The sequence below is a fragment of the Entelurus aequoreus genome, linkage group LG01 (assembly GCF_033978785.1).
Source record: "Entelurus aequoreus isolate RoL-2023_Sb linkage group LG01, RoL_Eaeq_v1.1, whole genome shotgun sequence".
Taxonomy (NCBI): domain Eukaryota; kingdom Metazoa; phylum Chordata; class Actinopteri; order Syngnathiformes; family Syngnathidae; genus Entelurus; species Entelurus aequoreus.
The window spans coordinates 36,762,601-36,775,927 of NC_084731.1; the positions used below are offsets into that span (position 1 = coordinate 36,762,601).

The 13,327-nt window shown below is 40.6% G+C and overlaps 1 protein-coding gene and 1 long non-coding RNA gene across 3 annotated transcripts in view; one reads left to right on the plus strand and one right to left on the minus strand.

The window, feature by feature from the left end:
- Nucleotides 1-6,010: 6,010 nt before the first annotated feature.
- Nucleotides 6,011-13,327, minus strand: part of LOC133651357 (uncharacterized) — a 59,886-nt gene continuing 52,569 nt past the window's right edge. Inside the window, exon 3 of the long non-coding RNA XR_009826406.1 lies at nt 6,011-7,060. This is a non-coding gene — a long non-coding RNA (uncharacterized LOC133651357). The remainder of the gene's footprint in view (nt 7,061-13,327) is intronic.
- The window catches only part of camkva (CaM kinase-like vesicle-associated a), a 59,154-nt gene continuing 51,843 nt past the window's right edge, over nt 6,017-13,327 (plus strand). For both annotated transcript variants that reach the window (XM_062049330.1, XM_062049331.1), the window contains exon 1: nt 6,017-6,155. The gene's annotated coding sequence lies outside the window, so the exon portion shown is untranslated. The remainder of the gene's footprint in view (nt 6,156-13,327) is intronic.

Below are 13,327 nucleotides of genomic sequence, written 5' to 3' on the forward strand. Positions count from 1 at the left end.
GCGGCAAGCAGGTTGAGGAAGCTCTACTGTACTTCAGCTGTAATGTATACAAACTTTTAGTGGCATTACTCATTTTTGGAAAGAGACACTTGTGTTACATAAGCCAGCGCTTAAAAGGCTGCCAACCACCTGAAATCCCTGCAGATTCTAACATAAATCTGTCAATAACATTCACTCTGCTTTTCTATAAGAACTCCTGTGCTGCTGCATTAGAACAGCTCATTAGATAGTACCTTTCCCATTTTATCCGATACTGTACCAATTGCCGGTACCAAGGAAACGATATCAGTACCATTTGTTCGATTGTGTGTGTTCATATGTTGATAAATGTTCATTTGTCAATTAATGACATATTTTTTTATGTAATATTTAACAATGACCTGATAATAACCAGTGTTGGGACTAACTGTAACTTACTGTAACGCTGTTGGTTTCGGCGGTAACTAGTAATCTAACGCGTTATTTTTTATATTCAGTAACTCAGTTACCGTTACTACATGATGCGTTACTGCGTTATTTTACGTTATTTTTTATGCAGTATCGGTTAGAAACAGAAGATCTGAGTGTGTTTTATTGGAGCGCTGCAATGTCGTCCTTCTGAATCTCTTGTGTCACAGGCCGGAGGCGTGCTGTGTGTGTGTCTGGGTGTGGGTGTGGGGAGGAGGGGAGGGGGGAGGGGTGTGTGCCAAGCGGACGTGACGACAGGCTGTCCTCACTCAGGTCCGCACGGACCTGGAGGGGGCGTGCCTTAAGTCCGGCTGGAAATCGGGAGAAATTCGGGAGAATGGTTGTCCCGGGGAAAGGCACTGAAATTCGGAAGGGTGGGCAAGTATGAGATATTTTCACTTCTTTTCTTTTGTCGAGCACAAAGAAAAGAACATTTTAGTTAAATATAAGTTGTGTCTTGGATCAAAGATGATGCCTGGTTAGGCTTTGTGTATGTCACGTATGCCTTCCTTAGGTGAAGCCAGGTTTACAGCTATGTTGTTATTATGCTGTTTGTTACTCATGTATGTTATGTTGCAGCTATTTAAAAAAGTTTTGTCAATTTGTTCTGGCCTGAAATAAATTGGCCCTTTGAAACATATCTTTGTCTCTGTGTGTTGTATGTAGACCACATTGCTTAGCAGAGTTCAGTGATGCAAATGCATGTCAAGTTGATCAACACATTGTATTATTCTCCAGTGCAATAACAGTACTGAAATGAAGGCTAAGAGTATTAATGGGAGCTTTAAAATAAAAAAAGTAACTAAATAGTTACTTTTCACAGTAACGCATTACATTTTGGTGTAAGTAACAGAGTTACTTTTGAAATAAAGTAACTAGTTACTGGTTTTCAGTAACTAACCCAACACTGATAATAACTGTATTGTCCAGTTGTTATATTGACTTACTTTTAGTATCATTTGCAAGAATGCATTTATTTCAGTTTGTCCTCAGTGTGTTGCCATGGACAAAAAGTACATGCCAATCTTGACTGTCGTTGAAGGCAATTCAAAAAACTGTTTCTTTTACACTGACAGTTTGAGCTCGGAATTGAAAATGAACCTGTAATAAAAAAAGAAAGAAAGAAAATAAACCTGGAAGGTAAAAAAAAATTAACAGATCACAGACTGACTTCAGGGTTCCAATGTATATTTTTCCGTGCCCTTTAGGTTATCTATATCAAATATCAAAAACTGTGTCATATGGCCCAACTTTTGTTCATATTTGCAACATTTGGCTGTTTGTCATCTAGCAGGCAGCTTGCAAAGAGAAAATATTGCACAGATAACAGTGTAAAAACGAACTTGCACAGCACTACAGAGTTGACCTGAAAACAGAGGAGGTTCTGGTGGAAAACAAGGGCTGGATGTCCACTCAAATATATGTTGTCTATTTACAACCTCTTTGATTCTGAATTTTTGCAATAGCAATATTTTTGTAACGTTAGCGAGGAGACATGATGATGAGCGGATTGTTCTTCCGAGATGCCACAGGAACTCCGGAGACAAATGTGCAGGTAAGACAAAAACCTATTTGCATAAATCATAAAAAACAAAAAAAACAAAAAACGAACAAAACAAGCAAATACAAGGAGAGCGTGCCGACTGCACACAGGAAGCCAAGTGTTGTAAATTAGCTTTGGCTACAAACACTGTGATGCATGCATCGGATAACTGTTTCAGATGTCTATGTTTTTGTATCTGTCCCTATTTCAAATAAACCTCTATAATAATAATAATGGAATAGCTCACAAAGAAACACTAAGATGGGACTAAGCGTACGAAAAACCGCAGGGAACCAATGTGACAGTTGCATATGAGCAAACAAAAGCACCAGACAAAGTGACAGGAAAAGGTAGGACTAAATAGCTCTCTGATTAGTGCTCGGGAACAGGTGAGCATCCCGAACACTAATCAGAGGCAGGTGAACATAATCAACACCCATGACAATCAAGAAAACACAAAACAGGGGTGCTGAAATAATATTTTTTGAACTCACGTCAATCAATGTTCCACCACTGATCGCCAACACGCTCTTCAGAGCAGACATTGTGGCAAATGTCCCCAAAACTGTAAGAGACATCTTTATTTAATAGTCTTCTCCGCGGTTCAGAAAATGTTGACTTTGATTGCACAGAATCCTTGAAATGAGATGAGTAGAGTTGAAGTATGTCTACTTACGATTTTACTTCCGTAAACACTGCAGGAAGTGTGACGTCATGACACCATGTCTGTATTTGGGTCAGTTTGCATTCACATTGGAGTCGGGCACAATGACATAAAAAGATCAGATTAAGAAAAAAAATCGGAATTGGACATCCTACCCTGCGGTGTTGTGAACGCACTAAACGTAGTCTTAGGCCAGGGGTCGGCAACCCGCGGCTCCGGAGCCGCATGCGGCTCTTTGACCACTCTGATGCGGCTCAGCTACACACTTGCTGACCCCCCCAACTTTCCCAGGAGACTTATGGATCTCAGTGTCTCTCATAGATAACTCCCAGGGAAAATATAATCCTATTTACACTCTAATTACTAAATAAAGGGAGTGCCCTAATTGCACTGCAGTAATTGTCCTCTATAGCATTTACAAACAGCGTGCCAGCCCGGCCACATGTTGTATGTTGCTTTTACTTGCACACACAGGAGACAGCAAAGCATACTTACTCATCAGCCACACAGCTTACACTGACGGTAGCCGTATCAAACAACTTTAACATTGTTACGTTACAAATATGTGCCACACTGTGAACCCACACCAAAAAAGAATGAAAAACACATTTCTGGAGAACATCCCACCGTAACACAACATAAACACAACACAACCAATACCCAGAATCCAGTGGCGTGCAGTGAGGTTAATGTCTGGTGAGGCACGACTGCATTATCACAGTCAGATTTACAAACATATGAACCTGCAGTGCAGGTGTACCTAATGTTGTGTCCCTGCGGTCGTTCGCGGCTCCTGCAGCGCGAGCATTGTTGTTTTTGCACTTTTTGGCTTCTTGTTAAGTGACTTTTTTTGGGTGGATTCGGTCTTGCACGTGGAGGGTTTGGGTGTGGGCTTTGGTTGGTGTGGCGCTCCCGTCGGGCGATGCATTCTGCGGCGGAGGTGCTTGGCACCAGGAGGCGGGGTTATGAGACGAGCCTCCAGTTTTATGATCGCTCAGCACAAGAAATACGTTACACACATACAGTTGTTGACAAGATACACTGTACATTATATACCTCAGCTAACTAAACTATGGAAATGTATAATATAATTCATATAGCAATACAGTCTCACTGCACAGCAGGCCAGCAGTTAGCCGAGTCATTGCGCACAATCCATGTTGAGGCACAAATCAGTGACGTGCCTCAACTGGCTGCTGATCACCGCACCGTCTCTTCTCAGTATTTGAACGGCAAATGTGAAAATAAAAATAAAAATAATCTAAAACTGGTGAAGTTAAATGGAAAATAACTTTAGTATAATTACTGGATACATATAACAATTTAATTAATTTTTTTTTCTTTTTACTTTTTTTTTTCTTTCCATGATGGCAGGTGAGGCCGTGCCGTGCTTCCCCTGCCTCTAGTGACGGCACGCCACTGCCAGAATCCCATGCAGCCCTAACTCTTCCGGTCTACATTATACACCCCCGCTACCACCAAATCCCCCCACACATCAACCCCCCCCTCTCCGTGCGTTGGTTGAGCGGAAGATTTAGGGCTGCATGGGATTCTGGGTATTGGTACCGTCAGTGTAGGATGTGTGGCTGCTGAGGTAGTACGCCTTGCTGTCACTTAGTGAGCAAGCTGAAACTGCATTCTACATGTGGTCGAGCAGGTACACTGTTTGGGCAGGCTGTAGAGGGCGCCAAAAGCAGTGTCATCACGCCCTGATATTCGGAAGTCTCCCGGCAAAAATGAGAGGGTTGGCAAGTATGACGCTATCAAGCGCCATTCATTCAAAACTCGCGGGCCGCACTAACATCAAATTTCCACATTAAAGTGCGTGCCGGTGCGTGTGTCGGAGACCCCTGGGTAACATAGCACAAAGCATTTAAACTTTGTATGCAGTGTTTTTCATTTTAAATTTTTTTTTGTGGCTCCCATTATTTTCTTTAATTTGTGAAACTTGCCAAAATGGCTCTTTGAGTGGTAAAGGTTGCCGACCCCTGTCTTAGGCCATGTCCACACGAACACAGATACTTAATAAACCCATACTTATCTCTGTGTTTAAGGCTCCAGAACTTTCCTCCAGAAGGTCTTATCTTTGTCCATGTGATTTCAGATTAAACAAAAGTTAAGCTGTTTGGCCACAATACCCATTAATATGTTTGGAGGGGAAAAGGTGAGGCCTTTAATCCCAAGAACACCATCCCTACCGTCAAGCATGGTGTTGGTAGTATTAGCCAGTTTTGCTGACAATGGAACTGGTGCTTTACAGAGAGTAAATGGGACAATGAAAAAGGAGGATTACCTCCAAATTCTTCAGGACAACCTAAAATCATCAGCCCGGAGGTTGGATCTTGGGCGCAGTTGGGTGTTCCAACAGGACAATGACCCCAAACACACATCAAAAGTGGTAAAGGAATGGCTAAATCAGGCAAGAATTAAGGTTTTAGAATGGCCTTCCCAAAGTCCTAACTTAAACATGTGGACAATGCTGAAGAAACAAGTCCATGTCAGAAAACCAACAAATTTAGCTGAACTGCACCAATTTTGTCAAGAGGAGTGGTCAAAAATTCAACCAGAAGCTTGCCAGAAGCTTGTGGATGGCTACCAAAAGCGCCTTATTGCAGTGAAACTTGCCAAGGGACATGTAAGCAAATATTAACATTGCTGTATGTATACTTTTGACGCAGCAGATTCGGTCACATTTTCAGTAGACCCATAATAAATTCATAAAAGAACCAAACTTCATGGATGTTTTTTGTGACCAACAAGTATGTGCTCCAATTACTCTATCACAAAAAAATGAGAGTTGTAGAAATTATTGGAAACTCAAGACAGCCATGACATTATGTTCTTTACAAGTGTATGTAAACTTTTGACCCCGACTGTATGTGTTTTTGAAATTCTCCATGTTCGTGTGGACATGGCCTAAATGCTGCTGCTGCTTTGCTCGACCCTGCTAAGGTAAAAATGAAAACGTGGACTGGATTTTCAGTAAAGTAATGCGGGCATTACTGATGGAACGGATTGGATTGGATAATAAGCGCTGACAAAATGAGTTATGGTATTATTTATTTAAAATCATAGTCCTGCATATTTATATTGCATTTTTCTGCAATTCAAAAAAATATTTAGGGGGGCTTAAAATTATTTTGGGGGGCTTCAGCCAATGATGCAAACATTGTTCATGAATATTGTTCTTTTTGCCACATGAGTTTCTGGCTGTGACGTCATGCTCATATGCACGTTTTATTTCCATTAATGATGATTGCAGGCAGCACTGACGCATGCACGAGTCATGTGCGCGGCACACCCCCCACCCCACACACCCCCTCCATCCTTTTTTTGCTCAAGAGCTCGATGTGTGCGCTCTCTCGAGCAAGCTGACCTGTTGGGAATGTTGTGAGGATCCTGCAAGACTTGAACCAGGAGAACATTATTATTCACGCCAAAAAGGAAACTAGTACAGTAGAAGGTTGGATATTTTCTTCTACAAGCACTTCTTCTCTGCAGGTGAGCGATAAATGTTTCTGCTGAGAGGGGAAAAAAAGATGCTGAAGAATGTTGAATGCTCTGGTATTAACCCCCAAACTATATTTGAAGACCAGCTGCTTCTATTTTGCTGGGCGGGACGTTAATGTATTATGTAAAACTGATGCATTGTTTTCATAGTCAATATTATGTTCCTTTAACTCCAGTCTGGAGCACGCAGGCTGCTTCTCGGTTTGTTTTCACAGTCTTGTGGTGTCCCTGCTTTCTCCTCCTCATCATCATCATTATCCTCATCAGCATCATTACGACTTCACACCCAGCAAGTCATCTTCACCACTCGGCTCAACAATATGGGCTTGGTAAAGAAAACACGTGGAAGTTCAGAGAGTTGTTCCCCAGCAAAAATGTATGTCCAAAGTTAAGCAGCATACTTATGCTTTGATGAATCAATAATAATCTCTATATTATATATCGATATGATAAGTTATAGTGTCTTGTGCTGGACTATTGTAAATAAAGTTATGTTCTGCTGCCGTTATGTAAAGCTGCGGTTTGATTGCCGGGGAGCAGCAGTCGTCGTCACACCATGCTCTACCAACATACTGTAAGCACTTGGTAACCATGGCAACTAAACAACATCAGAGGGAAGTGGTCAGATGAGCCTTGGTGACGCCAGGAGAGGACACGAATGGTCGTGAAAGAAGCGATGAATTGTCATTGCATCGACACCAAAACCTTTGTCTCGCTACATCTCAGTTAGTTGTCATAAACGCAAACTTGTATCAAGAAATTATTCTTTGAATGAGACAAGAAGCGTTTTTCTCACAGTTTGGCTCAAACATGAGACCATCTGTCCTGCGTCATCAAAAGCCTTTGAAGAGGTTTCACTCCGGCCAAAATCTGCTGCTCTCTGTCTTGCTGCCAGCCTGACCAACACACAACAATAATATATTATAATAACATAACGTAATATATTGAATAATATGTTTTTCAAAATCAAAAATTTTTAATGGCTGTTTATGATTCTTACACTGTAAAAAATCTATGTAAATTGTACAATAAAAATCTGGACGCTCAGTCGCCAGATTTGTTCTGTAAAAATAAAAGTGGTACAGTTTTTCTATTTACAGTAATGCAAAGTAAAAAAAACGACCATAGACTTCATGGTAAACAAAAATGACAACTCGGTCGCCCAAATTTTACCTTACAACAGTGATACAATTTTTCCATTTACAGTGATTAAAGTTAAAATACCACTGATAGTCACACACACACTCGGTGTGGTGCAATGATCCTCTGCATTTGACCCATCCCCTTGTTCCACCCCCGGGAGGTGAGGGAGCAGTGAGCAGCAGCGGTGGCTGCACTCGGGAATCATTTTGGTGATTTAACCTCCTATTCCAACCCTTGATGCTGAGTGCCAAGCATTTCATAGTCTTTGGTATGACTCGGTTGGGGTTTGAACTCACAACTTACCGATCTCAGGGCAGACACTCTAACCACAAGGCCACTGAGCAGGCTAATTAGGTGTAAAAACCAACATAAATTTTACGTTAAAAGTCAGAAAACTGAGCTGCCAGTTTTTTACTATAAAATATGCAGATTTGTTTAACAGTGCAGGATTGTTTTCTTTTTTAATGTTATGAATAATATTGTTTATGCTATGACTAATAGGATAGGCTTTATTTTTTATTTTTACTATTTTACACTAGTGTGCTTATTTTAAGTACTAAAACCTGAGCTAAAAAAAAAATCCATCCCTCCATTTTCTACCGCTTATCCCTTTCGGCGTCGCGGGGGGTGCTGGAGCCTATCTCAGCTACAATCGGGCGAAAGGCGCGGTACACCCTGGACAAGTCGCCACCTCATCGCAGGGCCAACACAGATAGACAGACAACATTCACACTCACATTCACACACTAGGGCCAATTTAGTGTTGCCAATCAACCTATCCCCAGTTGCATGAGGTGGGAGGAAGCCATATGAAAATTGTATTAGCAAAACAAGAAAGTGAGACTCATTTGTGACTTTCTTGTTCTGTGGGTTATTATTTTGAGTAACATCCCAGATTTGAGCACATATTACTTAAATGTTTAAACTTTTTATATTTGCTCACCATTGGAAGTAAGTGTCAGGTGTGCCACAAAAGTGTGTCAGCCTTGAAGCTGGAATTGAAAGTTTAAAAGTCATATTGTCAGGCCTGTCCCTGACAATTTGGTTATGTTTTAGTTTTTCCTCTGTGTTTGTTTTATTTCCTGTCAGCGCTCTTATTTTGGTTCAGTTTCCTGCTTGTCTCCCTGAGTGCTGTTTCCCCTCAGCTGCGGCTGATTGGCACCTAGCCACACCTGGTGTCAATCAGCCGGCTGCTATTTAGACCTGCCTTGCCCTCCAGTGTAGGCTACAGCTGCAGTGTTGACACTCTGAGCTGCTGCATCATGATCGCCTGTTAGTTGGTAAAGGTATATTCTAGATTATAAATCATGCCTCTCACCTGGATAGAAAAAGATTGTGGACATAAACTGAGAAGTTGGTCATCTGTGACATACACGGACATGGCGAGAAAGGCACAAAAAGACGCTAGTTTGCAGCACCGTTTTTTTAAAACCTTTGCAAGGGTTATGATTAATTCCATATCTAAACAGCAGGAATTGAACATCCCATCAGTCGGCAGTCTAGTGAGCGCAAACGTTGTACAGTAATTTAATTTTTTTTATTGTGTTTTTTGGCTCTCATGAAGACTGCCACACACTAAAAAATGTTGGGTTAAAAAATAACCCAATTTTAACCCAACTGCTGGTTCAGAAAAGGACAATCCCCTTATTTGAGTTATTTCAACTCAACATTTTGGCTTAATTTTTTCAAACCAACTTTTGCGCGTAATTATTTAACCAAAAAGTTGAGTTATGCTAATTCAATGTTGGTTGACTCCAGTGGCGTGCGGTGAGGTTAATGTCTGGTGAGGCACTGCATCATCACAGTCAGATTTACAAACATATGAACCCTAAATAGTATCTTATTCACCATGTGATTGGCAGCAGTTAACGGGTTATGTTTAAAAGCTCATACCAGCATTCTTTACACAACTGTAGCACACAAAAAAGCACATTTAATAAAAAAAACATTATTATGGTCTTACCTTTCTTGCTGGACATCCACACAGCCAGCCTTTGCGTGTGTACCACGCCGTTTGAAAAGAACGGGTCTTCTGTCCCGAAGTCAAAAGGAAACCTTTTAGCTCCGGCGTTGGTCTACCTTTAATTATTACCTCCTGCTTCGATTGAAAGTCCAGTTTAGAAAACTGTTTTATTTTACATATGTAATCCTCCATGTTTTTAATAAAAGTCCAGGCGAGAGGAAATAAACAATCGCTGCACTAATTGACTTGCAAACTTTTTTTTTTTTTTTTTTTCTTCTGTGGCCGAGGAATGATCTCTGGGATCACCAGAGGTGGGACCAAGTCATTGCTTTGCAAGTCACAAGTAAGTCTCAAGTCTTTGCCCTCAAGTCTCGAGTCAAGTCCCGAGTCAAGACAGGCAAGTCCCGAGTCAAGTCCAAAGTCAAGACTGGAAAGTCTCAAGTCAAGTCACAAGTCCTGCATTTTGAGTTTCGAGTCCTTTCAAGTCCTTTTGACCACAGACTAATATTTTTACACAGATTGTGTATGCTTTTAAACCGCTGTATTTATTTATTAAAACAAGTGCATTTGAAATAGCAGGAAAGAAAATAGTACGGACATTGCAATTCATAATAGCACCATTAACCAGTCATTTTAATAGTTTAAACAATTTTAAACATTTAACTCATTCCTTTACAGAATAAACACATTTGCAAAACCAAGTGCAACTGTACTTATTTGTACAAAAGTGTTAACATTGTATTTCCATGGCATATTGCATTGTAACTAGTTCCACAGCAGTTTCTATTCTGTTCTTACCTTATCTCATTGATCTCATCTCATACTGTATGTGTGTTGATGTGTGCATACACATAAAAAACATAACAAATACATGAACATAACAATGAACAGAGTTGTACTTTTTAGATGTCAGGGCCCTATGCAACATGTACACATATTCTTGATATAGTAAACATTTTAACTGACCTTTATTTGACAATGTTTGTCTTTTTGTAGGTGGCTAAAATACGCGGTGCTGCTGACCGCCGTCTAACGTTACGTTACTGTGTGTGATACATTGACTACCGTAACGTTATGTGTAGGTACCTCATGCAACCCTGCTTAAAAAATCACTTGACAAAAAGTATGAATAAGGTAGCAAAGTGCAGTGGACGCAACATATTGCCGTGTTTGAAATTATGTTCTAACCATAAACATCTTATAAGTAGACGCAATATTGGTTGCTGTGACGCGAGCAATTTGCATCTTGAAGTGGTGATGAGGAGCCGGCGAGCAGCCTAAACTGACAGTTGACAGGTAGAAAACAAAGATGCCGGGCTGGTGTTCAGCGTTTTCCTGCTCAAATGAGCGGACTGTTGAAAATAGGAATCGGGGGATTACTTTTCACAAGTAAGATTTAACATTAATGTACTATTGGTTGTATTTTATGAAAATAACATTACCACAGAGTTGAGAAGGAGCAAAGATCTTCAATATTTGTATGTGAAAATCACAAATAAATCTTCTGGGGGAGGATGACGCCCCTACAGGGGTTTTGTTTACAAACTTTCTGCCCCACCTAAAACAAAATTCACCAGCCGCCATTGATTATGATGCATTCTCATTTTAGGCAAAATATAAGACAATACTTTCTTAACAGTATAATTGTAACCAGGAATACATCTTCAAGGAACAATATTCAAATACTAACATTGTTGGGTAAAACAGAATTTGGTTTTATTCTGAATCCAGTGAAACAGATTGGTGGTTTTAGCTGATATAAAGACTTTCAGGTGTTTATATATGTTTAAGTATTTGGCAGACGCTTTTATCCAAAGCGACATTCATAAAAAATACATACAAAACAATCACTGTAAACATGATCATTTAAGGGAAGAATGTAATACAAAATATCAATACAAAGTGTCACGACAGAATAAACTCTCTGCTGCTGCAGCAACAGAGATACGGTCTATAAGATATATAGATATCTAATGTATTCATACATTGTTTATGTAGGATATACGTATGTATATATAACGTAATCATATTGTTTCTTCAATTTAAAAATAGCTGACCGTTTTTTTCCCCCTTCTCTGGTATTATATTCCCAGTTTTAATCTCGGACGTCTGGTCACTTATAGCATATAAGAATATTCTAATACTGTTAAGCAAACTATGAATAATAAAACATGTGTCCGTTACCATAGCTACACGTATGACAAAAAAGCGCGTGAAAATGAGTGGTATTCAGTGAGGTAAAATGAATTCAATGCGTTGACAGTTCATTGCTCCTGCCAAATGAATTGCACTGAATGGAGCGGATCACCACTCCAAGATGGCGGCCCCGCGTCTCGTCTGCGCCAGTAGGCAGTAGCGCTCGATGCTGTGTACCCTTATAAGATGTCTATGGTTATGACGTTAGCAGTGAGTTTACAGCCTCACTGATTTAACTACACAGCAAATAAAAGTCACGTTACTTAGCCAATAAACGGTATCTTACATTCAAAACTTACCCTTCTTTGTGCAACTTCAAATGTCGAACAAAGTTGGAAGTTGTTGCGTCTCCGTCTGTAATATTCCAACTGCGTGATTTGCATACGGCAATTCGTTGACCAAGCCGTAGTTTTTATACCCGAACGAAACCAACTTTGGTATAAATCTTTCTCACAGGCGCGTTGTTTGACAACTCTTGTTCATTGGTTGTCCTGCAATTTGAATGGAGCAATGCTGTGTGATGAAAACAATGTAGATCTAATTTGATTGGCTGTTGTACTGAGAGCACACACTCTGGCAGGCAACACACACGCTGATAGACAGACACGTACAAAATGAAAGCTACGGAGCGCTCCCAAATAACTTTTTAAACTTTAGGTTTTGGGGAAAGTAGCAAGTCATGTCAAGTCAAAAGGCTCAAGTCCAAGTGAAGTCACAAGTCATTGATGTTAAAGTCCAAGTCGAGTTGCAAGTCTCTTTACATTTTGTCAAGTCGAGTCTAAAGTCATCAAATTCATGACTCGAGTCTGACTCGAGTCCAAGTCATGTGACTCGAGTCCACACCTCTGGGGATCACTACCGCCCTCTACCACCAAGAGGCCGGATTACTGCGAGCCTCAGCCAGTACGTCTTTTGCAGCAGATTTATGAATGCTCAGCACAAGAAATACGTTACACACGTACAGTTTTTGACAAAATACACTGTACATTATATACCTCAGCTAACTAAACTATGCCATAGTTTAGTTAGCTGATATAATTCATATAGCAATACAGTCTCACTGCACAGCAGCTCAGCAGTTAGCCGAGTCATTGTGCACAATCCATGTTGAGGCACAAATCAGTGACGTGCCTCAACTGGCTGCTGATCACTGCACCGTCTCTTCTCAGTATTTGAACGGCAAATGTGAAAATACAAATAAAAATAATCTAAAACTGGTGAAGTTAAATGGAAAATAACTTTAGTATAATCACTGGATACATATAACAATTTAATTTTTTTTTTTTTCTTTTTACATTTTTTTTCTTTCCATGATGGCAGGGGAGGCCCTGCCTCCCCTGCCTCTACTGACTGCACGCCACTGGTTGACTCATAACCCAACTATTGGGTTGAATTTATTTAACACAAAAGCTGAGTTATGCTCACTACAATGTAATAATAAATAATAATGGATTAGATTTTATATCGCGCTTTTCTATTATTAGGTACTCAGCACTCACAGAGAAGTGGGAACCCATCATTCATTCACACCTGACTGACGGGAAGCGAGGCTGCCAGTTTGCGCCTACGGCCCCTCCGACCACCACCTATCATTCATTCACCAGTGTGAGCGGCACCGGAGGCAAGGGTGAAGTGTCCTGCCCAAGGACACAACAGCAGCGATTTGGATGTCAAGAGGCGGGGAGCGAACCTGCAACCCTCAGGTTTCTGGCTCGGCCGCTCTACCCACTACGCCATACCGCCACTATGCCATACCACCAATGTTGGGTTATTACAAACCCAAATATTGGGTTGCAAAATGTAGCGCTCCTTGACCCAATAGTTGGTTAAAAATATTAATTTTACTGCTGGTTTGTTGTAC